Raw genomic sequence first — 26,677 nt, forward strand, 5'->3', positions numbered from 1 at the left:
CATGGTTCACCACTTTGCCTACAGCATCTTCGAACAAGCCTCTGCTTCGTCAAATTCCAAAAATGTTCTGCCTTTAATCGACTGTAGGCAGCCAACTGAAGATCAGCGCTGTGGGAAGTCTCACAATAAATATTGGGGCTGACATGGTTTCAAACAGCGCACCCAGCATTTCAGGATGGTCAAATCATTCTCAATTTAACAGATGAGTGCTTCAAAGCTATATGACCTAGCCACTGACCACGGCCTTACATGGGCTCCAGCCAGGAAGATTTTGATAGGTTTCTCGGGTAACACCGTCAAAGGCAAGTAACATGCCCAGAAATGTTGGTGTGGGAAACAATTCAGACTGAAGATACATTCGAGTCGAGTTATAAAGACAAAGCGAAGGAAGTGAACAGTTCCAAATTTGCTCTGTGGATGAAAAGCTGATTTACACATGACCATTCTCAGTCCCTGGCAAAGTGCAACACTTCACAAACTGTGCACAAAGTGAAGTCAGGCTAGACAATGAGCAGCTTGATGTTGACTTTAGACTGTGGTAAAAAGTTCACATTGCAGTGGTGCAAGTCTGCGCTACTGGGAGGGGCCATCCTGTGTACACTTCAATGTCAGTGCCACAAGAGAAGAGAAGTTGCATTGTTGGAATTGTAAAGAACTTGGTCTTCGTGCTGGACAATACTTTGTAACCAATGCTCAAGTCACTCACCTTAACCTCAAATTGTCAAAAACAACTGGCAAATATATATCACTTATCTCATTTGTACCATGTTGTTCCCAACCTTTGAAGTACAGCCACTATTATAATATCATCAAAAGCTACAACAACCTTTCACACAGGAAGTTCGCACAATTAAGAGAAATGGTTCAGTAAACGTTTAGCCATAATGACTCATGATTGAACTGGACCATGAGGGAGAACTTCACTCCTCTTCAAAGTAACGCTAAAAATCTTCTTTTAAAAAAACTCACCCAAGGGGGAAAATGAGGACTCACTTTGAAAATAATTCTTCCATACTGCACCAGGACTGTCATCCAGGACTTCACGTCAGAGTTTGCTTAATCTCCTCTCCTGACTGAGGAAGAGTGCCACTGAGCCATATCTAACACTCAGAGCAATTACATTGTGTATCCAGTTTGGAGTAAAATTAGCTTCCTTGAGGATCAGAATAAAATGGGGTTCCTCAGTTCCTGACCTTACTTCCATCATAATGTCAGAAATGCGGATGATCACACAATATTCAGTACCATTCATAGACTGTTTCAATATCTGAGGAGTTATGTTCAAAGGCAACAAGATCTGGACAATATGCAGGTTTGGACTGGCAAGAGGCAAATAATATTCGGACCAAAACTGCCAGTCAATGACCCTTCCCAGTAGGATGCCTGGAACCAGTGGTGTGCCACAAGGATCGGTGCTGGGTTCACTGCTTTTCGTCATTTACATAAATGATTTGGATGTGAACATGGAACATAGTATGGTTAGTAAGTTTGCAGATAACACCAAAATTGGAGGTGCAGTGGACAGTGACGAATGTTCAGAATACAACAGGATCTTGTTCAGATGGGCTGAGGAGCGGCAGATGAAGTTTAGTTTAAATAAATGTGAGGTGCTGCATTTTGGAAAGGCAAATAAGGGCAGGACTTATACACTCAATGGTAAAGTCCTGGGGAGTGTTGCTGAGCAAAAAGACGTTGGAGTGCAGGTTCATAGTTCCTTGAAAGTGGAGTCACAAGTAAACTGAATAGTGAAGGTGGTGTTTGGTATGTTTGCCTTTATTGGTCAGAGCATTGAGTACAGGAGTTGGGAGGTCATGTTGCAGCTGAATAAGACACTGATCAGGCCTGTTTTAGAATACTCTGTGCAATTCTGGACTCGCTGCTCTTGGAAGGATGTAGTGAATCTTGAAAGGGTTATGCAAAGATTTACAAGGGTATTGCCAGGGTTGATTGGGGGGGGCGCAGTTCTGGTATAGGAAGAGAATGAATTGGTTGGGGTTACTTTCCCTGGAGCATCAGAGGCTGAGAGGCGAATGTGAAAAGATTTATAAAATTATGAGTGGTATGGACAGGGTAAATAGACAAGTCTTTTCCCTGGTGAAGGCAATTCCAAAACTAGATGGCATAGGTGAGAGGGGAAACATTTAAAAGGTACGTAACAGGTAACTGTTTCATGCAGGGGGTGGTGTGTACATGGAATGAGTTGCCAGAGGAAGTGGAGGCAGCTGGCATAATGGCGATATTTAAAAGGCATCTGGCGGTGTATATGAAGAGGAAGGGTTTAAGAGGAAATGGACCAAATGTTGGCAAATGGGACTGAATTTTACATCAGATAACTGTCTGTATGGACAAGTTGAACCGAAGGGTCTGTTTCTGAGCTGTCCATCTCTACGACTCTAAGAGACAATTTAACCAATGGCCCTTGACATTCAATAGTATAACCATCACTGAACCTTCCACAATGAACATCATCGGGGTTATCATGGACCAGAAACTCATTTGGACTCATTATATAAATACTTTGGGCTACAAGAGCAGGTCAGAGGCTTGGAATACTTTGGTGGATAACTCACCTCCTAATTCCCCATAGCAAATCCACCAAGTACAAAGCACAAGTCAGGAGTCTGATGGAATACGCCCCACTTGCCTGAATGAGTGCAGCTCCAGTAACACACAAAAAGCTCGCCACATCCATGGCAAAGGAGCCCACTTGATTGGCACCACATCCGCAAGCAGCCATGCCCTCCACCACCCTCCACTCAGTAGCAGCAGTGTGAACAATCTACAAGACGCATTGCAGAAATTCAGAGATCTTTAGCCAGATTCTCCCAAATCTGTGACCATTTAGATCAAGAAAGACAAGAGCAGCAGACCGCACCCTACAAGTTCCCCTCCAAGCCACTCATCATTCTGACTTCGAAAAATATAATTGTTTCTTCAGGATTGCTGTATCAAATTCCGGGAATTCCCTCCCGAAGGGCATTGTGGGTCTACCTACAGCTCATGGTTGGCAGTGGTTACAAAAGATTGCTTCCCAGGTTCTCAAAAGCAACGAGGAACGGTCAATAACTGCTGGCAAGCCAGCGATGCCCAGACCCTCTGAGTGATTTAAAAAATGGTCATTGAGGAGTGTAGAATTTAAATGGGGTTTCTTGCTGCTCAATGAGCATAGAGGAATTTTTTTTTTGGTCATTCATGACATGTGGATATCACTGGCTGGCCAGCACTTATTGCCCCTTCCTGGTTGTCTTTGAGAAGATGCTGCTGAGCTAGACCCGCAATCTCATTAGGGAGGGACTTCCAAGATGCAGTGACAGATTTCCAAGTCTGGATAGTGACCATTGTTTACAAGTTGAGTCACTCACTTACTCAATCTACATATTTTAACTCCTACCAGCATCACGTTTGCATGGAGTTGTTACCGTCACTTCATTTAATTCTGTGGGTTCCTCGCTCGTTTGCCTTGGCTTCATCCAGGGGGCTGGGCTGGCATGGAGTTCATCAGAAAAGATGTCAGCAAAAATTCCCCTTGTCACATTAAAGACAAGCTGGAAGTAGTAAACGAGTAACAAAGAAAATATTATATTAGATACATCCTTTCCACCCAAAAAAAGCTTGTTAGATCACTACAGTGAAAATAAAAAGGAATACTGTTCATAATATCCAAAAAAACAACTTTTTGATTCACCATCTGAATCAAGGATAAATTTAGAATTTCACTGATTGCAGTAGAGAAGGCAAAAGAGAGATGAGAGAAGGGGTTTAAAAGGATTGCAGAACTATCAAGGCTAGGTGCAGATGTATTAAACCAGATTACCTACATAATACTAAGGGAGACACCACAACATAAAAGGAGGCAAATCTTTGAAACGAAATGAATGACATCTGTGCGACATGCTGGAAATAGAAAACAAACTATCATGGCTTCAATTATTACCTCCTAAAATTCGACCAGAGGATTGGAGGGCAGCTAACTCCTCATGCAATAAAAAGAAAAACAGGAATTTCTCAATTGGTTAGTTTTGCGTCATTTGTTGGTAAATTAAGAGTAAACAACATGGAGTGAAAGACGAACACTTAAAGAGACAATAGCAATTAGCATGAATTTCTAATTAGCAGGTTGTGAACTAGCAAGCGATTTGACAAGCTGTATTAGTAAAGGAGCAGATTAGTGGGAAAAAGTGTACATGGTTTACGTGGATTTTCAGAAATTATTTCAAGTAGGTACCTCTGAGAAAACCAAAGGCAAAACTCAGAGGCACCTCAAACGAAGGGGAGCACAGTCAAGTGAATAGAGGTAGTTTCGAAAATGCAGGTCAGGGTAAAATAAAGATTTCTCACAAGAAAGGTGTGGAGAATGGAAGGGGTCCACAGGAGCCCATGCTCAGATCGCCCTTAATTGCTATCATAATGAACGCAATCTTGACTTGGGAATTTAAGAGAAAGAAATCAAATGATTCCAACTTGGGTTGAAGGGACAGAGATGGAACTGTACTGCAGTGTCTGATACTGGAGAATATTTACCGGAAGATGGAATTGAAGTTAAGAGTGGGATGAAGTAATACATTGTTTGGATAAGAAAAGGAATTACACCTGAAACAGTAAGATCCTAATCAGATGAGAGCAAACAATAGACACAAACAATTACAGCCATGTTAAGCTGCATAAGATCTTAGAATACTTTGGTCAACTTTGGGAATCTCAACATCGTGCAAATTCTCAAGATGTTATCAGGAAAAGAGGTACAGACATGATCACAGATTGAGAAGTTCAACCTTTAAGGCTTTCTTTATCTGAAAGTTATGGAATGACCTGTGATTCTAGCTTCTAGATTCTAGATCAAGATTCTCGAGAGTTTTAAGAAGGTGAATAATAATCAAATATTGTATTATCAACCAATGGAAACAGCAGTAGAAAGACAGAAGCGATAGAGATGAATTTGATAAAAAAAACACTGAGTGGCTGGAATGGACACTATATATTATGTAAATAGAAACAGAATCTACAGATTCTCAGACTGGGCAAAGTTATGACAGATGGGATTTAATGGATAACAGTATGATGATGATGAAGATGATAAATTAATAATGGGAGAGTACAAACAGTGGAGGAGAAAGGGGCTTTGGATTTTTAGGGAAGGGGCAAAATTTTAAATTGAATTCAATGAAATCATCAGGATCGAGATAATGTCTTCAACATGCTCTGTTATACATATCATCAATCAGAGCTGCAATGGAGAACTCTTAACCCATACATTTCTTGCTTAACAAAGAAAACATAATTTGGTTTTCAAAGGCAAAATCTGGGTCTCACCTCACAATAAGCTCTTCTGCTGACACTCTCATCATCCTTCCATTTACAATTCCCAAAGTCTGGAGGTATTTGAAAATCCCCCAAATCATGGCCAAGTTCCTGCCATTTGTACAGCTCCTCAGCCGCTCCATGAACCAGTGTCACAATCTCGACAGCATCTTCAGCAAAAGCAAAGTTATTTTCCCCTTGGATTTTTCGGGGCACATCTTTTAGGGACTGGGGCTCCTGCACTGGGCTGCCCTGTTGCAAAGCACACATACTGTTGGTCAATCTAGATATTGAAGGTCAGGAACAAAAATAATGGAATTCATTTCAAAACATTAATGAACCGTACATGGTTTTAATAAACTGTGAAATCAAAGATTGAAAACACGAGACAAACAAATGAGAACCTTCGTTTTATATCTCAGAGTATGTCTGACGTGTCAGACACAGGCTGGAATTTATTTCCAAATTATTCTCAGCCATCTAATGAAAGTCAAGGTTTCCACATGGAGTGAGATCCAGATCATTAAACAGTATATTTTTTAAGACTGAGTACTCAAACTCAATACAAAATTTACTTGATTGAGTGACAACAAAAGCTTTCTACTCCTTTTTAAGCTTCTTCTCAAAACCCCTCACAGCTTCCTTAACTTTTCCAAAACACTCATCATTCGTCTTATTTTACAATACTTTGAATTTCAACACCACACTCTCTTAGCACATAATCAAATTATGAAATGAACACCGAAAAGAAAAGTGCCCGCCAGAAGCAAAGCCAGAAACCACGACTTTCTTGAACCACTCTGGAACTTCCCCAAGTCCTTTTCTATATTTCCACCCTTCTATCTGTATAAATCTTGTTTGCTATCCCTGCCTTAATTCCTTGCCAATTAATCTCATGTATGACACGTTGTCAAATGTTTTTTTTAAAAGTGCATGTACCCGCCCATCATACCTCCACATCTGAAAGTTGAGGCTTTTTAAAGCACAGTCATCACTTTTGAAATCTGCTCGGATGCTTTATTTCACAGTTACCTGTTTTCTTCCTGTTTTATTTATAAAAACTTGCATTCATAAAAAAATCTTTCATATGATATAACAAATCAAGTAGCTTCACAGAAATAGAATAAAACATGATACTGTGCCTCAAAGAGATCCAAGGGCAGATGTGAAATCTGTCATACAGTTCGAGTGTCTTAAAGGAGAAAAGTGACATAGACAGAAGTAAAGTTCAGGGAGAGAATGAAAGAGGTCACTGTCTTAGTAACTGAAGGATTTTCTATTCATGGAGCAATTAAAATTGAAATTCTCAAAGATTTAATTCAAGGAATACAAATAGCTTGCCTGCAATATATAATCATGTAAATTAATTTAAATGGTGCAAAGACTGGTTCTGGTATTATCCTTCACCAATCGGCTGTCTGGAATAGAACAAGTAGTATAATACAATCGTCTAGTCTGGAAGTAAGACAGGCATTGACGAGGTTTCTGCAGTGGAAGAACAGAGATGGGCCAGAGACAGATAATCAGAGATTCGGAAAAGTGTCGGAGCAGGTCATTTGGGCTCTTAAGTCCACATCAACCCTCCGAGGACCAGTCCACCCAGAGCCCCCTACCGCACCTGGATTTCCCATTGTTAATCCACCGAGCCCGCACATATTTCCCATGCCTTCACAAAATTCCTATTCTTTCCCACATTACATTTCTCATTCCCCATCAGAATTCCCATTCGCTGCCACTCCCGTTTCAAATTCCCTCTCAGAATTTCCATTTCATCCCACTCCCATGTTTCCCAACCCCACTCAGAATTCCCATTCCCCCCACACTTATATTTTCCATTCATTCTCAGAACTCCCATTCCCTCAGATCTCCCCGCCCCCCCCCCCCAATATTGTTTCCCATTCTCTCCACTTCCTGTTTCCCTGGGACTGATTTTGAGCGAAGCCAAGGATTTTCTATTGTCTGCAGCCTCATATGACATTCTTTACTCGTTAGAAACAGTTTTTGTAGAAAAAAGAAAACAATGCAAAACATCTTTTACCATTTTACTGTGTGTTGCGACAAACTCCTGGGAATAAACACCACCTGTGAAAATAGAATGGTCAGGACTGTGGTCATCCGAAGGGCTGCTGATGGTGATTCCAGTGTCTGAGCAGGTGAAAATCTAGCTTCCTCAGGAACTGAACTGTCACTGTGGGGCTGGGAGCAAGGTGGCACAGGACATTCTTCCTCACTGCCTGTGTCTGCAGAAATTAACAACACTAAGAACGTTTCGACTGCAATGGATTAACAGTGCATAAAGTGAGATGCACAATTTAGTATGACTGTCTTACAACTTCATCCTCATTTCAATATATTCTTTCCTTCAGATGCATGTAACAATATCATAATGGGAGTAGGTTAGAAATAGTTAACCAGAGAAGTTAAGAATGCACATGTCACTGATGAAAGCACCTTGAGCTAACTCAGATACTATCAGACATATCTGTTCATCGTCAAAATACTCCGATACAACATTCTGTGCAGTCCTGGAGATACAGTTTCATGTTGCTGCTAATGGTGAGGAATGAAATTAATTATCAATATTTCAAAGAAAATTAGATTTTTCCTTGTGAACAAAGTGGCCACATAGTCTTGTGTAAACAACGTCCAAGCTCTCACACTGATTACAACTTTTGCTGCTTCTCAACTCTGCAAGTGATACGCAAACGCCAGCAGTGAAAGGAATTAAAATCTGAAACTTCAGGCTCCCTCGAGAGGGTGAGTGGGAAACTACACTAAGCTATCGTTTCAAGGTACCATTGAGAAAGATGATAATTCCAACATCTGACATATGCTGATTAAATGCATCACGGCAGATGCTTGGGAAATGTGAGTTCCTTGAATGAATGAGACAGGCAAAGTAAAAGGCTAGGTTTACACCTTGCTTCATCTGCATTAATGCAGACTGATGACATTTATACATCAATATATCACCTCACACGTGCCATGACAATCAGCCATATCAAAGTGCACTTGAAAGCAGTCAGAACCACAGTAAATGCATTACTGTCTTGAAGAAAAACGAACAAACAAGAAACAGAGGCTAACATTGCCGTTCAATTCGGGAATATTCTTGCTTGCCTCTCTCTTTACCATATTTGGTTTGAGCTGCTTGTCCCAAGCAGCCTGAGCCTGTTCTTCCATTTGCTGGATCGCAGCGTCCTCAGCATCGATCCGCCGTTTCCACTCCAGCAGCTCCTCTGCATGCCGTCGCCGATGCATCAGTTTCTGCTCCCGTTTAGTGAGGAACCTGATGGACATGCAAGCAGGACAGGGGAGAGCGAAAGAAAGTGTCAGCTAGCGCTGATATTCATTTCTAAAACTGCACATTAACCTGCAGCTCAAAATGTTTTATTCTTACTTTTGAAATTCAACACTGTTTGGGTGATAGTTTCACAACACAAACAAAATTCAGGGCAAGGTCTCCTTGGCCCCTTCACACATCCTAGAACATTGCAGCACTACTGCATGTAAATAGGCTCAGTGCAGATAATCAACACATTCAGAAGGATTTCCTCCAAGTGTGCTGACGCAATATGAGTCAAAACCATCAACTTCAATCTGCAATGCTGCTCTTAAATAAAACTTCAGTCTGACACAGATTTCCCCACCCCACTGCAATTGGTAACCTGGCCCGGCCCAGGGATTGGTACTGGGACATTTGTGGACTGTGACCTCAGAGGAAGCGTGCAAATAAAATCCTGATAGCCTGGTCCTCAAAGTTTGGTAAAAGGTTTGAGACAAGTCAGAAAAGTTATGTTTAAAGTTCACTAAATCTTCGTCTGAACGGACAACAGGTCACTGGACTTCAAACATATAATGTCTTTTTCTCTTCAGTGATGCTGCTGGACTTGAGTTTCACCAGCACTGTATTTTCGATATTGAACTTTATTTATAAAACAGATCGGAAAAATGCTAATCTGCAAAAGTGAAACAAAAGCTTAAACCTGAACGTAGTTTCCACACTTGAGTTACACAAAGGCACCTCAGTTTAAAAACAAGATTTAATTCAAAGTAGCATTCCATCCCAAAATGAGCCAAGTTACACCAGTAATAAAGCTCACCCAGCCAATTAGACACTTCTGCACAAAATCCTTCAGTGTTGGACACAGTTACCTTTATCAAAGAATGACCACATGTCACAAAATTGTCGGCCTAGAGTATGTTACTTTAAAGGAGCTGAAAACAAACTCTCAATTTTTGCGAAGTTTTTTGATCATACCAAATTGAACACTTAAATCTCAGAGAATAATCTTTGCTTTTTAAAAAATGTTTCTGGGACACATCCCACACCTTGCTAAAGGTTCGGTTAGGTCTGATCCATAGAGACAAAGGTCAAGCAAGCATCACACTTTTTATTCACTTCTACAAAGGGCTAGCGTCACATTTCTTCAGAATTTAAAGAATTTTAGAAATTGTTTGTAAAATCAATGATCACATGAAAGAACTGGACAATAAATGCATGAGATACGAGTGAAGCCTGCGACAACAGAGTTTTCTTTGGAGGGTAATGTGCCCGCTTTCCAAATTCTGGGAGCAGATACATTTACAAGCTACATTGGCATACAGTCAAGTTTCTTACTGAACAGTGACAGGATTGGACAGAGTTGGCATGGATTTAAAAGAGGGGAATCATACTTAGCAAATCTACTGAAATTTTGAGGATCTACCAAATATAATTAATAAGCGACAACCTGTGGGTGTTACTTTGACTTCAGAATTCTTTTGATCAGGTCCCACCTAAGGAAGTAGCATATAACGTGAGAGATTGGGGGGAGTGTATTTGCATGAACAGAGCGCTAGTTGGCAGACAGGAAACAAAGAGCTGGAATAAACAGGCCATTTTCTGAGTGGCAGCCAGTGACCAGTGAGGTACTACAGGGATCAGAGGTTCAAACCCAGTTATTCACAATATATATGAATGGTTTAAATGAGGGAACTATTACTATTTCTAAGTTTGTGGGTGACACAAAGCTGGGTGGAAGGGTAAACTGTGAGGAGGATGCAGAAACGCTTCAAGTGTGATTTACATAAGTTGAGTGATTAGGAAAATGCATGGCAGATGAAAGATTTTTTTTATAAATGTGAGATTTTTGGTTGCAAAAACAGACAGCGAGATTATCTGAATAGATTAGGGAAGGGGGGTTACAACAAAGGGTGTCTTTGTACACCAGTCACTGAGAGTAAGCATGCAGGTGCAGCAGGTGGTGAAGGCAAATGGTATGTTGGCCCTCATGGTGGGTTAGGCCAGAACCAGTGGTCATAGTCTAAAGGATATAGGTTAGGCTGTTCAGAACTGAGATGAGAAAAAATTTCTTCATGCAGATAGTCTCGAATCAACAAAATATTCTGCCACAAAATGTATTTCAGGACAAAACACTGAATATTTTCAAGGGTTAGATATAGTTCTGAGGGATAAAGAGATCAAATGGTTTGGGGAGAAAGTGGGACCAGGGTTTGGAGTTGGATGATCAGTCATGATCAGACTGAATGACAGAGCAGGCTCAAGGCGCTTATTGTTATCTTTCTTTTCATGTTACTAACAGGAGATATATACAATTACTTTTAAAACATGTTAATTGGTTATCTGGATCACAAAAGAAAAAGCTAATTATTTGTTACAGCCTCTTTAAGGCTTTACACAAGCATAATTATTACAAAGTTCCAGTGGTAGTTAATTCACCTTGGGAGAACGTGCTAGTTTCTATTAGCTTTCCAATATTCCAACATTCACACAACAAACATAATTCACACTTCTAATTCTGCAATACGTTTCAATTCTTTCACTAATTTTGCGTGAATTTCATTCAGAAATGTAGTACAGCCTACATGTAGCTGCATGTAGTTGGAAATACTCATGTCTACTGTGACGGTTACATACCAATTAAGTTTTCACATCCACAAGAATATTCTCCAAAGACACATTTGCCCTCTTAAAGAGGCACTGCCATCTGAAAATTCAACCTTGCAACTCAAATTTCAGATTTCTTAAAGTTACATTTATCAAGGTTAGTGGGCTGCTAACTCTGCCAGGCTATTTGCAAAAGTCCAACTCAACGTAAAACAGGTCAATCTTTATTGTATCCTGTTAGCATGAGCAGCTCAAGATTGTTTGTGTAACTTCAAATTCTTGCTTTCACAGTAATGCCCCTACAAAACCACGTTCCAGATTAATAATAAAGTCTGCAGTATATTGCCAACTACCAGCTTGCTGCATCTATGTGAAGCCAAAACTAAGTCAAAGGAATGCACATATCTCCACAAAATTCTTTTCCCCTTGGCCCTCCACCGACCCCCCACATCATCCACATGCATGTGATGAAACAAAGCATGCTCGATCAGTGAGAAGCAGAGGTTGCACAGTACCTAACCAGCTGGTTGTAGATGTACATTTGTAACTTGGGATATAGGATGTATAAACAGACACTGAGAGAAGCCCAGTGATGAGACGTAAAGCCAGAGAAGAAGTAGTGACAGGAGAGCGATGTTTACAAAATAAAGGAGCAAAACAAGAAAAACAAAACAGCTGAATATCTCCCAAAAATTGCTTTAGCTTTAGATACTCAAGAAAACCTCACATTATGAAGGAGAAATTCCAAATATTCAATCAAAACATTTGTAACCAACTTCCCTACACCTCTACCTCAACACAACCCCTTCTGCTCGGATTCTTAACTTCAAATGGCAACAAAGTTCGTCAAAGCCAACCCCAGCTCCATTTCTCTTCTGACTTAGATAGTGGGAAAATCTCAAGCACTGCCTTCCGAACAGTCCAACCACAGATTACAAACCCATCTGATGTTTGTTTAATGTGGTAATTATTGCTGCCTCCACCACCAGTGGTTAGCACTGCTGCCTCACAGCGCCTGAGAGCTGGGTTCAATTCCTGACTCAGGCAACTGACTGTGTGCAGTTTGCACGTTCTCCCCTGTGTCTGCGTGGGTTTCCTCCAGGTGCTCTGGTTTCCTCCCACAGTTCAAAGATGTGCGGGTCAGGTGAATTGGCCATGCTAAATTGTGCGTAGTGTTAGGTAAGGGGTAAATGTAGGGGTATGGGTGGGTTGCGCTTCGGCGGGTCGGTGTGGACTTGTTGGGCCGAAGGGCCTGTTTCCACACTGTAAGTAATCTAATCTAACCAATTCTGGCAGCTCATTCCATACATCTGTGAAAAAGTTGCCCCGAGGTAACTTTTAAATTTTTCCTGTCTTACCTGTGGTCTCTAGTTTTTGACTCCGCTATCCTGGAAAAAAAGATCATGGCTATTTACCCTATGCATGCCCCTCACGATTTTATAAACGTTTAAGGTTACCGCCTCTCCCGATAGCTGAAACCTTCAACCCTCTCAACATCCTTGTAAATCTTTTCTGAATCCTTTCAAGTTTCACAACACACCAGCACTGAATGCATTATTCCAAAAGTGGCGTCACCAATGTACTGTACAACCATAACATGACATCCCAAATCTTATACTCAATGCACTGACCAATAAATGTAAACACACCAAACGGTTTCTTCACGAACCTGTCTGACTGAAACTCCATCTTCAAGGAACTAGGAACCTGCACCCCAAGGTCTCCGTGGGCGGCACGGTGACACAGAGGTTAGCACTGCTGCCTCACAGCGCCTGAGACCCGGGTTCAATTCCCGACTGTGTGGAGTTTGCACGTTCTCTCCGTGTCTGCATGGGTTTCCTCCGGGTGCTCCGGTTTCCTCCCACATTCCAAAGATGTGCGGATCAGGTGAATTGGCAGAATTGCCCGTAGTGTTAGGTAAGGGGTAAATGTAGGGGTATGGGTGGGTTGTGCTTCGGCGGGTCGGTGTGGACTTGTTGGGCCGAAGGGCCTGTTTCCACACTGTAAGTCTAATCTAATCTAATCTAATCTAATCTAAAGGTCTCCTTGTTCAGCAACACTGCCCAGGACCTTCCCATGAAGTCCTGCCCTGATTTGCCTTACCAAAATGCAGTACCTCACATTTATTTAACTCAATTAGATCAGAAAAAAAAAACACCAGTAGTTTAGCACATCATCCCTATCTAATTATTTATTAAATATGCTAAACCTGAATCAAACCTTGCTTAAACCACACTTGGATACTGTGTGCAGGCTGATCATCATACTATAAATAGAAAAAGGAGAAAGTGAAGTGGGTACACAGACAAGATTGGTCACAGAAATGTGTGGGTTCACATGTCAGGAAAGGGTTGACAGGCTATGTCTCTTTTCTCTGAAAGAAGGACAAACAGGGACATAATAGAGGTCTTTAAAATGTTGAGAGTGTTCAGCAGACTGGATACAGACAAAATGTTTCCTTTCACAGGGAAGAGCTACCTTGAGGTCACAAAGTATTCACCAAGAAATCCATCAGGGAGATATGGAAATTCTGCAGAATTGGATTACAGCAATGAAGACTGAACAGGGAGCAGTTGAATCAAGTATGATACGGGTGTTTAAGGGGAGGATAGACAAGATTAGAGGGAGAAAGGAATAGAGGGTCAGGGTAACAGATGAGCAAGGGTGACAAGATTCTCAAGTGGAGCAGTAACACTGATGTGAAGTGATTGGAGCAAATCATAGAATCCCTCTGTGTGGAAACATGCCATTCAGCCCATTGAGTCCATAATAACCCCTCGAACAGCATCCTTCCCATACTCACTCCTCTAAGCTATCAGTGTAACTTTGCATTTCCCATGGCTAATTCATCTCGCCTGCATATCGCTCGGCACTATGGACAATTTAGCATGGCCAATCCACCTAACCTGCATATTTGTGGACTGCGGGAGGAAACCCATGCAGACATTGGGAGAATGTGTAAACTCCACACAGTCGACTGATGGTAGAATCGAACCCGGGTTCCTGGCACTGTGAGGCAGCAGTGCTCACCATTGAGCCATGGTGCTGCCCTAATAAGACCCGTTTGCATCCTCTGTAGTGTACACAATTGTCTTCATAGGATAAAAAAAGCTAACACAATGATGTCAAGCTGATAACTTCACCAGGAAAAACAATTCCAGCAACATTTGCATGAACCACCAGTTTCCCAACACACTCCACTGAAAGGCAAAGCAAGCTTTGCACGAGTGAAAATTTTCACATTGGAATCCCGTTCTGAGACTCTTACACCAGGGCAATAGGTGTAAATAAAAAAGATGAGGGTAAGAAAAAAGCTCCCCTACTTGAAGAGCAGTAGCAGTGAGGCCATATTGATGTTTTGCTGCCCCACTCGCAGGGTCACACATGACAACACCTCAGGTGGGATAATTAGAAACACCATTTGCAGCAAACATACTGCCTTTGAAAAGCACAGTGAAATGGACTTCCTATATTTATCTCTGCTCAGAGCCACTCTGTCTCTCTCTTTCGCATCCTCTCCATAACATCACCAGCTGACAAATGGGCTGGTTGGCTTGCCAGTCTTTCACAGCAATATGCCTTATAAGAAGCCATAAGAGATATTACTTTTCATCCACATGACTGTGCATCTTCTTCAGATTTTGGCATGATGTTGCTGGTCTCGCTGCCTGAAGTCGAAACAGAGGAGGGACTCCATGTCTCCGTATCTGTTTCCAGGAGAGTGGAAGTGGAGCTCACTTTGAAACATTCTCCACTTCTGGTTGTTCTGCATTCCCCTGATCCTGTCGAGTTGGAACCTGAGAATATACCAAAATGGACGCATGGAAAGTTAAATTTGCTCCTAAATGGAAACAGCTCCAGAATTAGTTGCAGTGAAATACAGATGAGATTCAAAGACAGGTTTCTGCAACTAAGCAACATCATTTCCTTTCAGGAGGCAGAGCATTTCATTAGTTTTGAATTAATTGAGCTTTGAATTAATTGAACATTTTAAAAGGGAGTTTTATTTTTTTGTTTGTTGGGAATGTTTATTCAGGGAAACAGATTAAGGGAGGGATGTGTAGATCAATTATAATAGAAGCAAGTGCAAATAGATGAGTGGCTCAACAATCTAGTCCCATTCCTATGCACACGATTAAGTGCAAAAATGTTTTGACCCCTTTGTAGGATATGCTGATAACAGGTCGGAGCCAGATTGCAGGGAGTGAAAGAACAGAAGCACAGATACATTGGGCTGAACGCTCCATTTCTTGTGCTGTCACTTCAAGAGAATGCAGAAGAAAACACGATATCGATGAAGACAAAGGATGGTACTCTCGGCAGCAGCAGGTATTCCTGCATATACTGTTTTAGGTTGCAGACATTTGGCCTCTACATAAGGGAACACGTGAACATGTTATCAACTTAATAAAGGTACCGAGGCTTAAGTTGATGTTTCTCAGTGGCAGACAAACCATTCTTACATCTTTTCTGTAAAATATTAAAAATATTATTCATATTGTAATGATAATATAGACCAGAAACATGGCCGATGCCAAGTTTGGATTGAAAGTAATCACCCATCATTCATGCTGCAGAGTAAGAATTTCCTTACTTTAATAGTAACCTTGCATTGAACAGTTCAGGAGTTTGCAAATGGTGGGATACTAACCAACTTGCTCTCCCCAGCTGATTTGGGTCTCTCCTGAATTTTGATTGTGGTCTGGAGCATGTGTTGAATCTCCTCCTGCTGTTTCAGACTCAGCTGCCTGTCCCTGTGAGCAGCCTTGTTGGCTTCTTGAAGATGCCTGATTTCAGCCTGTGGTGAAATTGTATACAATGTATTACCATGTTAGAGACCAACCAAACCCGTCTTTACGTCATCAATAAATTTATATTGACGACAGACTGCAGACAAAAATGAAGTCAGGGCACACAACTCCACAACCCATTAAGTTCCAAATTGCATAGTTTCCAGTTGGCACTGTGCAACTTGTACAACTTAAAATGCTTGTTCTTAATTAAAACCTTGTGGGATTTTTCGACAAAATGTATTGTTAACACGAACTCAAACAGTCAAGTACTCCAGGTGGAAAATTATCATGAAAGAGTTACTCATGTTCTCTTTCAACAGCTGATACCTAAGTTTGAGTGAGCATTTCTGATTTTATTTCAGGAGGTTGCTTCGTGGCCTGTGGTGAGTTAACCTGAGTTCTCAAACCTGAAAAACTGTCCTCAGCTGCCAAGTACTTTGCAGAAGAGAAAGATGATGAATAGGCAGATTTCCACTCAAGAGAATTGTGTCTTAGCTCTTGCTGCTGGGCAAGTTGGAAAGTGTGCCTGGGTTGAGTGAGTACAGAATCTGACAAATCTGTAGTGAGTCCAACAGAATATAACGTAACATTCCAAGTCTGCTTGACATTGCCTGATACTGCGTGATTGGCAACACCTATGCCAACAAAAATCAGCAACTTGTTGAGACCATCACTATATTTTTCTCATTTTTTGGTTTGGAACTGTGAGTTGAAGTTGAGAATTGAACTTTGAAAAGCAACTTGTTTTAAAACAAAAAAGGGGAGAACAAAGATAGATGTCTGCTGGCCTGGAAAGACAATGCAGATTAATTACTGGCCGAAGAACACTCCAGATGTTTCAGCCCCAGGGTGCTGCCGTGCGCATTGCCAGTAGAAAAACTGCATTCAGAAACACCATGGCATGGAAATCTGTCCCTAGGCCGAGCATATACATTACATTCAGTAGCATCTGTTATTGGCATTCCAAAGAAAAACTGGATCACCATTAAAAAAAAGGTTTGAAATCAAATCAGAAACTTGGGGAAACATGCTCATTCATGAAGTATGAGTGGATAGCCCAACATTTTCCCTGGCATTCAGTGGGTCATACCTGCTCCTGCTGCAGCCTGACCAGAAGCCCACGCTGCCTCCTACGGATGGATGGCATCTTGTCATCTTCTCCATTGTCTCGAAGGCATCTGGGTAGAGAACATGGCAAAGTCACATGAACATAGAACGTAGAGCATTTCAGCACACTACAGGCACTTTGGTCGTCAATGTTGCACCGACCTGTAGAAACAATTTGAAGCCTAGCTATCCTACACTATTCCATTTTCATCCATACGTTCATCCAATGAGCATGTAAATGCCCTTAATGTTGATGAGTCCACCATTGTTGCAGGCGGTGTGTTCCACACCACTACCTCTCTGACTGAAGAAATTACCTCTGACATCTGTCCATCCCCCTGCAATTTAATGCTATGTCCCCTTTTGCTAGCCACCACCATCTTGGAAAAAAGGTTCTCTCTGTCCACCCTATCTAACCCTCTGATTATCTTATATGTCTCAATTAAATCACCTCTCAATCTTCTTCTCTCCAATGAAAACAGCCGTAAGTCCCTCAGCCTTTCCTCATACGACCTTCTCTCCATTCCAGATAACATCCTTGTAAATCACAGCAGTCTCCTTGACAATACTGTCTTTTTCCAGTGTAAATATGAACAAAAAATATTCTTCTGGTGCTTCCCCATCTCCTCAGACTCCATGCCCAACATCCCACAAATGTCCTTCATTGGCCCTGATGTTTCTCATCATTCTTTTCTTCCTGATATACTTATAGAAAACTTGATGGTTTTCCTTGATCCTATCTGCCAGCGATTTCTCATGTAGCTCTTTCTTTTGGTCTTTCCTGGCTAACTCTCAAGCACTCTGACTGAGCTTCATGTCTCATCCTAACATAAGTTTTTATCTTCCTCTTGACCAGAGATTTAACTTCATTAGTAAGCCACAGCTCCCAACATATGTTATAATGATGCTCAAATTTACAGACAAACTTGGGTAAATCTGCCCAAGTAGAACTCACAGTTTCACCACTGCTGAATTAGCAACTAAACCAGAAAGAGAATGATCAGGGTTTAAGATTTTGTTAAACAGCAAATTCTTCTTAATATTTTATAACTGTAATGCCCCTCCATGCTTGTCATACACAATTTGAAGACATTTATTTCAACAAGACAGTGTTTATGCTCACAAAATTTAAAAGGGTATTTTGAAAGAAAATCAGAAAATAAAAGCTTGGTGTCAGTAAAAGTGTCCACAAAGACGTTGAGCAGCCGTAAAAACCCAAATAATTCACGAACAGACTTTGAAGAAGGAAATCTTCTGCCCACAACCAGAATGGCATTCGTGACTACAGTATTACGGCAGCATGGATGCATGCATACCATACCGACCAAGCATTGACCATCTCTTGCAATCTTTTTGATATGAAGTGGTATTATCATCACTGCTTCCCTCATAATTATCACATTAGAGTTACCCTCGACCTGAAACTGAAGCGGATCAGCTATGCAATACTGGGTCAACAAAACCAGGTGAGAAGCTGAAAATTCTTCATGAAGTAACTTACTTCCTGTCTCCCCAGTACATGCCCAAGATGCATAACTCCAAACAGGATGTAGCAACCTGCTACAGTGAGAGCTATGTGCACCATATGATGCACAGCAGGAACTCACTCAATCCCTTCAACAGCTTCTTCAAAGCCTGTGACCTCGACCATCTAAAAGGACTTAGACAGTAGATAACATGGTAACACCAGTACTTGTAAGCTCCTCTGCAAGCCATACACCGTCCTGACTTGGGAATACATCATTCCTTCACTGTGAGAGCATCAAAATCCCAGGTACTCCTTTCCTGTTAGCATTGTGGTTGTACCTGTAGCAGGTGAACTGCAGATGTTTGAGGAAATGGCTCACTATCACCTTCCCAAGTGCAATGAAGGATGGACAACAATACTGGCCTTAACAGCAGCGAAGAAATCTATTGAAATAATTTGTTTAAAATCCTGACCTGTGGGTGAGGACAACAGTCTTGCATCAATCTATTCCAGAGCCCTGAACTCCAAACCTAACATCACTTGCAAGTTGACATGTTTATATTGACCAAGCAGACTGCAGTGGCTCAAGGCAGCTCAACACCATGACCATTTCAAGAATGAGGGATAGTAAATAAATACCAGCATGACCACAAACATCCCAAGTTCAAAGAACAAACTTAAAAATTTGAAAAAAAATTGAAAATTGGCTTCATTCTACTCAATCCAAACAGTGATAAGGGGAATGTTGATGTGAATACCTGGATTCTGCACAACAGCCTCACTGTAATGAGAAAAGACACGAGTTTTCCCTCTTCTCCGGAAAGGATTACTGGAAGGATCTGCACATTCTTACATTGCATTTTTGAAAGGCTATTCAGCTTAACATCTCTGCATAGGTTAGCTACTCACCTTTTCTCGTGCTCCAACCAGGCCAGATCTGCTTTGGTCTTTTCCTTCAAGGCTTGTTCTCTCAGCCTGAGGAGTGACACCTGGTGCTGTGCACGCGTCTTCTCCTCCTCCACGTATTGTCGCACCATCTCCTTGGTAAATTTAGAGAAACTGTCTTGACCTCCTGAGAAGGGCATGCTCAAATCATGCTGAACAGTGAAAGACAGGAGGACAAACAGTACAGAGTGAGGTGCTCTGCTTCCCCTGACCCAAGCAAAACTTGCCACATAATCCACAAAACCACAGGACTGAGTGCAGACAACAACAACTATTAAAAGTTGTTGGAGTATCATCAGATATGCCAATCATGCTGCATCACAAGTGATCCCATCAAACTATCCCAATATTTATCAGGATGAGTAAATGCTGGCTGTCTCATTTCATCATCTGTAAAACACATTAAGACTGGCAAAGTCCCTCATACTGATAATTTTCTGGTCAGGACTCCAGTTACTAATTTGCTGCCAGGTTCTGATAAATAACCAAAAACAGAATCGGAGTTGCACATACGGAGAATAAGGGTGTCATGGTTACATCAACATCAGAACAGGAGGAGGCTATTTATTTTCTTGAGCCTATTCCACCATTCACCCAAATCATGGTAATCTTCAACATCATAACAAATCCCTGTCTTTGTCCCATAATCCTTCAGCATTTTGGTTAACTATCTACCAATCTCAGATTTAAAATTTGTAACTGATTTCAAATCAATCACTGTTTGTGGAAGGGAGTTTCAAACTTCATCCATTTCTGTGTGCAAAAGTGTTCCACAATATCACACCTCAATGTTCTGACTAACATTTTATCTATTTAATCTTTCTTCTTAAATTAAGCCTCACAATCCAAGTATCACTTCAATAAGTCTACATTGCACTTCCACTAAGAGTGATACTTTTCTTAAGCCATGGTGCACAGCCTTACGGCTTGGTCTGACTCGGTTATGAATTGCTGAAGCACGACTTCTAATCCTTCGTTTTTGCAACTTCTTTGGGTATAAATGTCAACTTTCCACTGGCCCTTGAACACCTTTTTGAGCCTGTTTGTGACATTTTCATGAACTATATACAGCTGGATCACCCCCATCAAGTTTCTTCGAACTCCACTGTTTCTCGATTTTCACAATCAAGAAATATGCTATCTTGATCCAACCTCCCACTTGCCGACACAAACGCACCTGTAGATTTTATATTAACTTCATCTATCAAGATTGTTTTCTGATTTTATGCTTTCATCTACCTACACTCGAGATCGCTGCTAATCTGGAGAGTGGACCCAAGTTTTGCATGTGGCTTTCCTTTCATCATGAATAGCGATTAGTTAGGGCTCCAACATAGATCCATGCAAGATATCACTAACCATATCCTTCCAATTAGAATATTTCTTATTATCTGCACAAATGTCTCTTGTCCATATCAAATTCCTCCACAACCACCACTTGTCTTTTGCATCTTATTTACACCTTTAATGGAGAGTAGAAAGTTGTAAATTCCGGGACATTCTTAGCAGTCAAACTTGGCTTGTGTTTATTGGACTAGGTGAGCAAGGAATCCCAGTAAATATTAATCTTAGTCTTCACTGCATGGTATATCGATCACAAAGAATAACAATGTAAGAGATTCATTCCTCTTCAATATTTATAAACTTTGGGCACATTGTTAGTGAGTGGTACTTAACTGTTTTTTTAAAAAATGCCCCTGCCCACCTCTTGCCTTGTACCCATTGACACATCTGTTCCTCATTATCTACATCTGAGTCTCATGGCAAGATACCTAGAACATGGAGAGGAGCAACTGTTCCAAGCACTGAGATCCCACAAAATGGCACCACCACTCACCCTTGGCTAACCCATGGAAGAACTCACTTTTACAGCTGTTGAAGCCGATTGATCCTGCACTATGACCTCATCGGAATCATCCTGCTGCGTGCGTTTCTTCCCCATATTAAAACGGCAATGGCTCTCTGATGGCAGAAGGGGACGGAAGGATTTCTCTTCAATTTCATCCTCAGTCATTGACTCATCGAACTTAAGGGAGTACTCAGTGGCAACAGAAGCAGAGTCTGGAGAGACAATAAATGATTTACATTATTCTTTGTTATTTTCCATTGCCCACTGAAAGATTTAGAACTTGAACATGAAGTTAAAGGCTAAGCTATAATCCTTGGATTAGTTATCTGCCCAAGGAGCAGAGTTGGGTTACAATTACTGATTCAACACAACTGTTATGTTGAATCACATATTGTTTAAGGGGACATGTGGAAGTTTCCGTCTGCACAGCCACAGATCCAAGGGGAACACAAGAAAGTTGGATTGAATAGCTTAAGCACATGACTGAATAAAGGAATCTTGAAATAAATCAGTGCACGACATGTTACTATTTGACCCACGTATCCTTGAGGTATGGAAGGAGTGCTTACGTGACAATTGATTTGAATCACCGAATTGAAGAGACAAAAATCCCCATTTAAATCATGAGATCAGTGAAAGGACAAAACACCATTTCTAATTAACGAATTCACCTATCTCACCAGGTAATGAAGGCAGACTGTCACTGTGGATAGTGTTGTCAGCTGCTGTTTGAACCACCTCTTCAATAGAGCTGTTTCCCTTTGTATGGTGAGAGGTTCTGCTTTTCTCCAAGAATGGTACGGATGGGCTCTCTTGTTTACTGCTGCCACTGCTGACATAGAAATGTCACAGATCAACACACATGCACAGATTTAGAACACAAAAACAGAGTCTCTCTATTTGAGATTTACATAGGCCTCCTTCTGTATCTCTCCACCTAAACCCATCAACATATTTTTCTTCGATCACTTGTATTCCAAGCTTCTTCTTGAATTCATCTGTGGTTTGCTTCAATTATTTGTGGTGGTGTAAGTTTGACCTCAAACCTCCTTCTGGGTAAAGACCTTGCCCACCACGCCCCACCTCCTCCTCAGCAAATTTCCTATTGGATGTAATAGTGACTACAATTGTATCCATAGCTCCAGTGGATAGTGTCATTCACAAGCAGAAATGTCTTTTCTATGTCAACCCTATCAAACCCCGACATAACTTTAATGGCCTCGACCATGTCATTCTTTTTCAACATGACAAGACTGTCCAACCTTGCTTGATGGATTCAAATTCATTATTGATATAATTCCAGTAAATATTTTTAATATATTCCCTACTGCCTCTACATCCATATTACAATGGATCAGATCTGTTTGCAGTGCTCCAAGGGTGATCTGTTCATGGTTCTAAATATATCTAACACATTTCCATTCTGTAGACCCAGAAATAAACCCATGCTCAACTTTTCTTTATAACCTGATGAACCGTTATCATTTACTGCTAGTGACTCATTTTTATCACCAAATTCCCCACCATCAACATTCTTGGGGGTTACTATTGACTAGAAATTGAACTGGACTAGCCACCTAACTACTGTGGCCACAAGAGAAGGTCAGAGACAATGAATCCTGCAGAAATAAACCATCGGCCGAATCCATGAAGCCTGTCCACCATCTACAATCCTCAAGTCAGAAGTGCAATAGAGTATTCGCGACTTGGCTTGGTTTGGGTGCAGCTGCAAGAACACTCAAGAAGCTTGACGGCAGCAGAAAAAGCAGACTGCTTGATTGGTACCACATTCACTCCCTCCACCACAAATGCCCAGGGCAGCAGTGTGTACTACCGACAAGATACACTGCAGAAATTCATAATACTTCAATATGGATCTTACAAACTCATGACCAATACCATCTCGAAGGACATGGGAACACCACCACCTACAGATTCCCTTCTGATCCACTACCATCTTGAGTTGAAAATCTTTCACCTGTCCTTAAGTATCATTCGGCCAAAATTCTGAACTCCCTCCATCAGCACTACCAGTTGGCCTACATGGACTGCAGTGATTCAAAAAGGCAGCTCACAAACACATTCTCAAGGGCATTAGAATTATCCAATAAATATTGCACAGCCAGTGACATCCACATTCCATAATTAATTAATTAATTAACGCTGCCTCCTTCCTCCCACAACACCCACATCCATATATACCTGCGCGTCTCAAACACAAGGCTTGAGTAGGATGTGGTAACCCACAAGGAGGCCGAGGCCACATTTAGGAATCTCTTGAGGCCCTAATCCATGCTCAGCAAGGGGTGGTCCTGAATGAACAATAATCCCCAGCGATTCACTTACCATAGGCAACAGTGAAACTATCAGTGGCCGACTTTTTCACAAAGCGGTTGACTCTTACATAGAATGAATGGCCAGCGGAAGTGGTAAGTGCAAGTACAGTTACAATATTCAAAAGACATTTGGAGAGGTACACGAATAGGAAATGTTGAGGAATATGCATCAAATGCAGGCTAACTGGACTAGTCTAGTTTGGGAAATTTGGTTGGCGTGGACGAGTTGGACCGAAGGGTCCGTTTCCATGTCGTATGACTGTGATTCCATTCCTTTCAGCCACAGTGGCATTTTGCAATTGCCCCAACGTATGGTGTATTTGAACAAGTCAATGGAGGCTTTTGGAACCAGGGCCACAGTACTCTGCCGGGAAGGTGTTGAGTAGGAGCTGCAATTTAGTGGGCATTTAATAAACAAAATAATGATGATATATAAAAGGAAATTACTGCAGATGGTGGAATCTGTACTGAAAACAACAAATGCTGGAGCTCACAGCAGATGAGGCAGCATCCATGGAGACAGAACAAGCTAACATTGAGTCGAGGTGACTCGATCAGAGCTCTGATGTGGTGTCATCTCGACACAAAATGTTAGCTTGCTCTCTCCATGGATTTAAAAAAAAATATGTTTATGGGATGAGTGTGTCACTGACTAGGAAGCATTTATTGCCTATCCCTAACTGCCCAGAGGGCAGTTCAGAGTCAACCTAATTGCTGTGTGTCTGGAATAGGCCAAATTAGGCAAGGATGGTAGTTTCATACCTAAATGATTTTAGTGAACTGGATGGGTTTTTCCCAACAATCGACCAAGGATTCATAGTCATTAGATTCCTAATTCAAGATATTTGTTGAATTCAATTTGAACAATTCGAACCCGGTTCTCCGGGATGTTATCTGGATCTCTGGATTAACAGTCCAGCATTAAAACCACTGGGCCATCACCTCCCCACTGTGATCTCCAGTATTTGTTGTTTTCAGTACTCCAGAAATATGTTATGGATTAATATTGTACTATGTAAAAGCATCCACAGCGAACATAAAGAGCCCACCTCCGATCATTATGTTTGAGTCTGGATGACTCAGACAGACTGTCTAATAAAGTGGAGTTCCGCATTTTAGTGTCTGGCAGTTTCTCTGCCGATCCAGCTGGTGTTGGGCTGCACTCATTCTTTCTACGATGAAACAAAGAAAGAAACAACGATCAGCTACTTCTAGCTAAGTCTCCAGATTCAATTCCACCACAGCCATAGCAGTTTTTTTTAAATTCAAACAATTTTTTCAGTGAAGGACATCTCAGCAAGCTCACCATCTCCTGTCTCAGTGCAATGGAAAATGGGATCAATACTGCAACGCCTACTGTCCCTTGAACAGATTATCAGCTAATCTGAGCTGAAAATGCGTTGATGGGAAAGCGCAGCAGGTCAGGCAGCATCCAAGGAACAGGAGATTCGACGTTTCGGACATAAGCCCTTCTTCAGGACTCTTGCAGCATCTCTTGGCGAACCTGTGCAAACTGCTGCAGACTTTCTGCACATGGCTGAGAACACAAAGAGAGGTTTTCACGTCCAGCAATTGATAATTCAGATAATTTAATCAAGAGACAGAGCACTATTAAAATGCAATGTGAAATTGACTTATGATCCAGTCAGCACACGCATTGACCTTGCATCCTGTTTCATCATGGAACGTAAGCTCACTGCCACGGCTTCTGTTTTACAATCAAGCTTTTAAGCCTTTCCCTCTCCTCCAATGTCACATATAAGCACAGTAACCTAGTCATAGTTTGATTTTGTTTTTTTTATTTCCAGTATTTGCAGTTCTTTGTTTTTTTTATTTAACCTGGTCATGACATTGCGAGATTGTTTCCATGATGGGCAGATGCATTCAACCTTAAAACTAAAAACCGACCATTCAGAACTGAAAAATCAGGAATTAATTATTTAATTCATTCTCAGGATGTAGATATCATTGACACTGACTGTCCAACCACAACTGGCATTAAAAGGTGAAAGTTAGTGATCTTCTTCAACCACGGCAACCCATGTGGCTGCAAGATACTCCCAATGTATGTCAGACCATTGTAGGCAGCAAAGGAAGAGCAATATATTTTAAAGTCATAACTATATGCCGAATTCCCAAGCATTTGCTGCCCTGCTCTTCCAGACAGAATAGGTCATGAGTCTAGGTCTGTCAAAGGAGCCTTCAATGAGGTATTGCAAAGCATCTTATAGATGGTGCACCTTGTTGCTACTGTATACTGATGACAGAGGGAATAGGCACTTAAGTTGGTGGTCATGATTCAAATCATGCTCATGTTTTGTAATGGATGATGTTGAACTTCCTGAGTATCGCTGGAACTGCACTCCTCCAGGTACGTGGGGAGTATTCCATCATAATACTTTCCTAGACCTGTTCATCTCTCAGCTCCATTTTCTCCTTTACTCACTCCTTAAAATTCAACTTAACCTAAATTTTGAATATCTTGTATGACTTTGCATAAACTTTTCCATTTGATGCTTTTTTGAAATATTTTGAGATACTTTATTATTTTAAATGCTTTTTTCCAGCAAATTGCTGTGATGAGATGATACTTTTATTTTGCATGTGTTTTGAGGGATAAGGCTGATGAAAAGCGAAAGGGCTTTTCGGCATAAACAAATTTAAACTCAGTTGCATAATTAAGAGGCTGATTGTTCTACTCTTGTTTCTATATCCTAATGACAAGTTGTGAATATGCATTCCACAATTCTGGTGATCTCTCGGTAGGCCATTACTTGCTCACATAGTCCTCAACTGAAGAACAATTCAAAATAAGTTGCAGTCTATTTTTATTGCCATAATCTTTATTGGTCAAGTGGATACTCCTTATCCTCATGGTTCTACTCTCTCTGTGTGGGTTCTACCAAAGAATTCGCAAATATGGCATCAGAGGCAGTTCTGCACTGTGTTTCTCAGATGGGGACGATCTGAAGCGAAAACTGATGTTTAAAG

This window comes from Hemiscyllium ocellatum, chromosome 9 (genome assembly GCF_020745735.1).
Source record: "Hemiscyllium ocellatum isolate sHemOce1 chromosome 9, sHemOce1.pat.X.cur, whole genome shotgun sequence".
NCBI lineage: Eukaryota > Metazoa > Chordata > Chondrichthyes > Orectolobiformes > Hemiscylliidae > Hemiscyllium > Hemiscyllium ocellatum.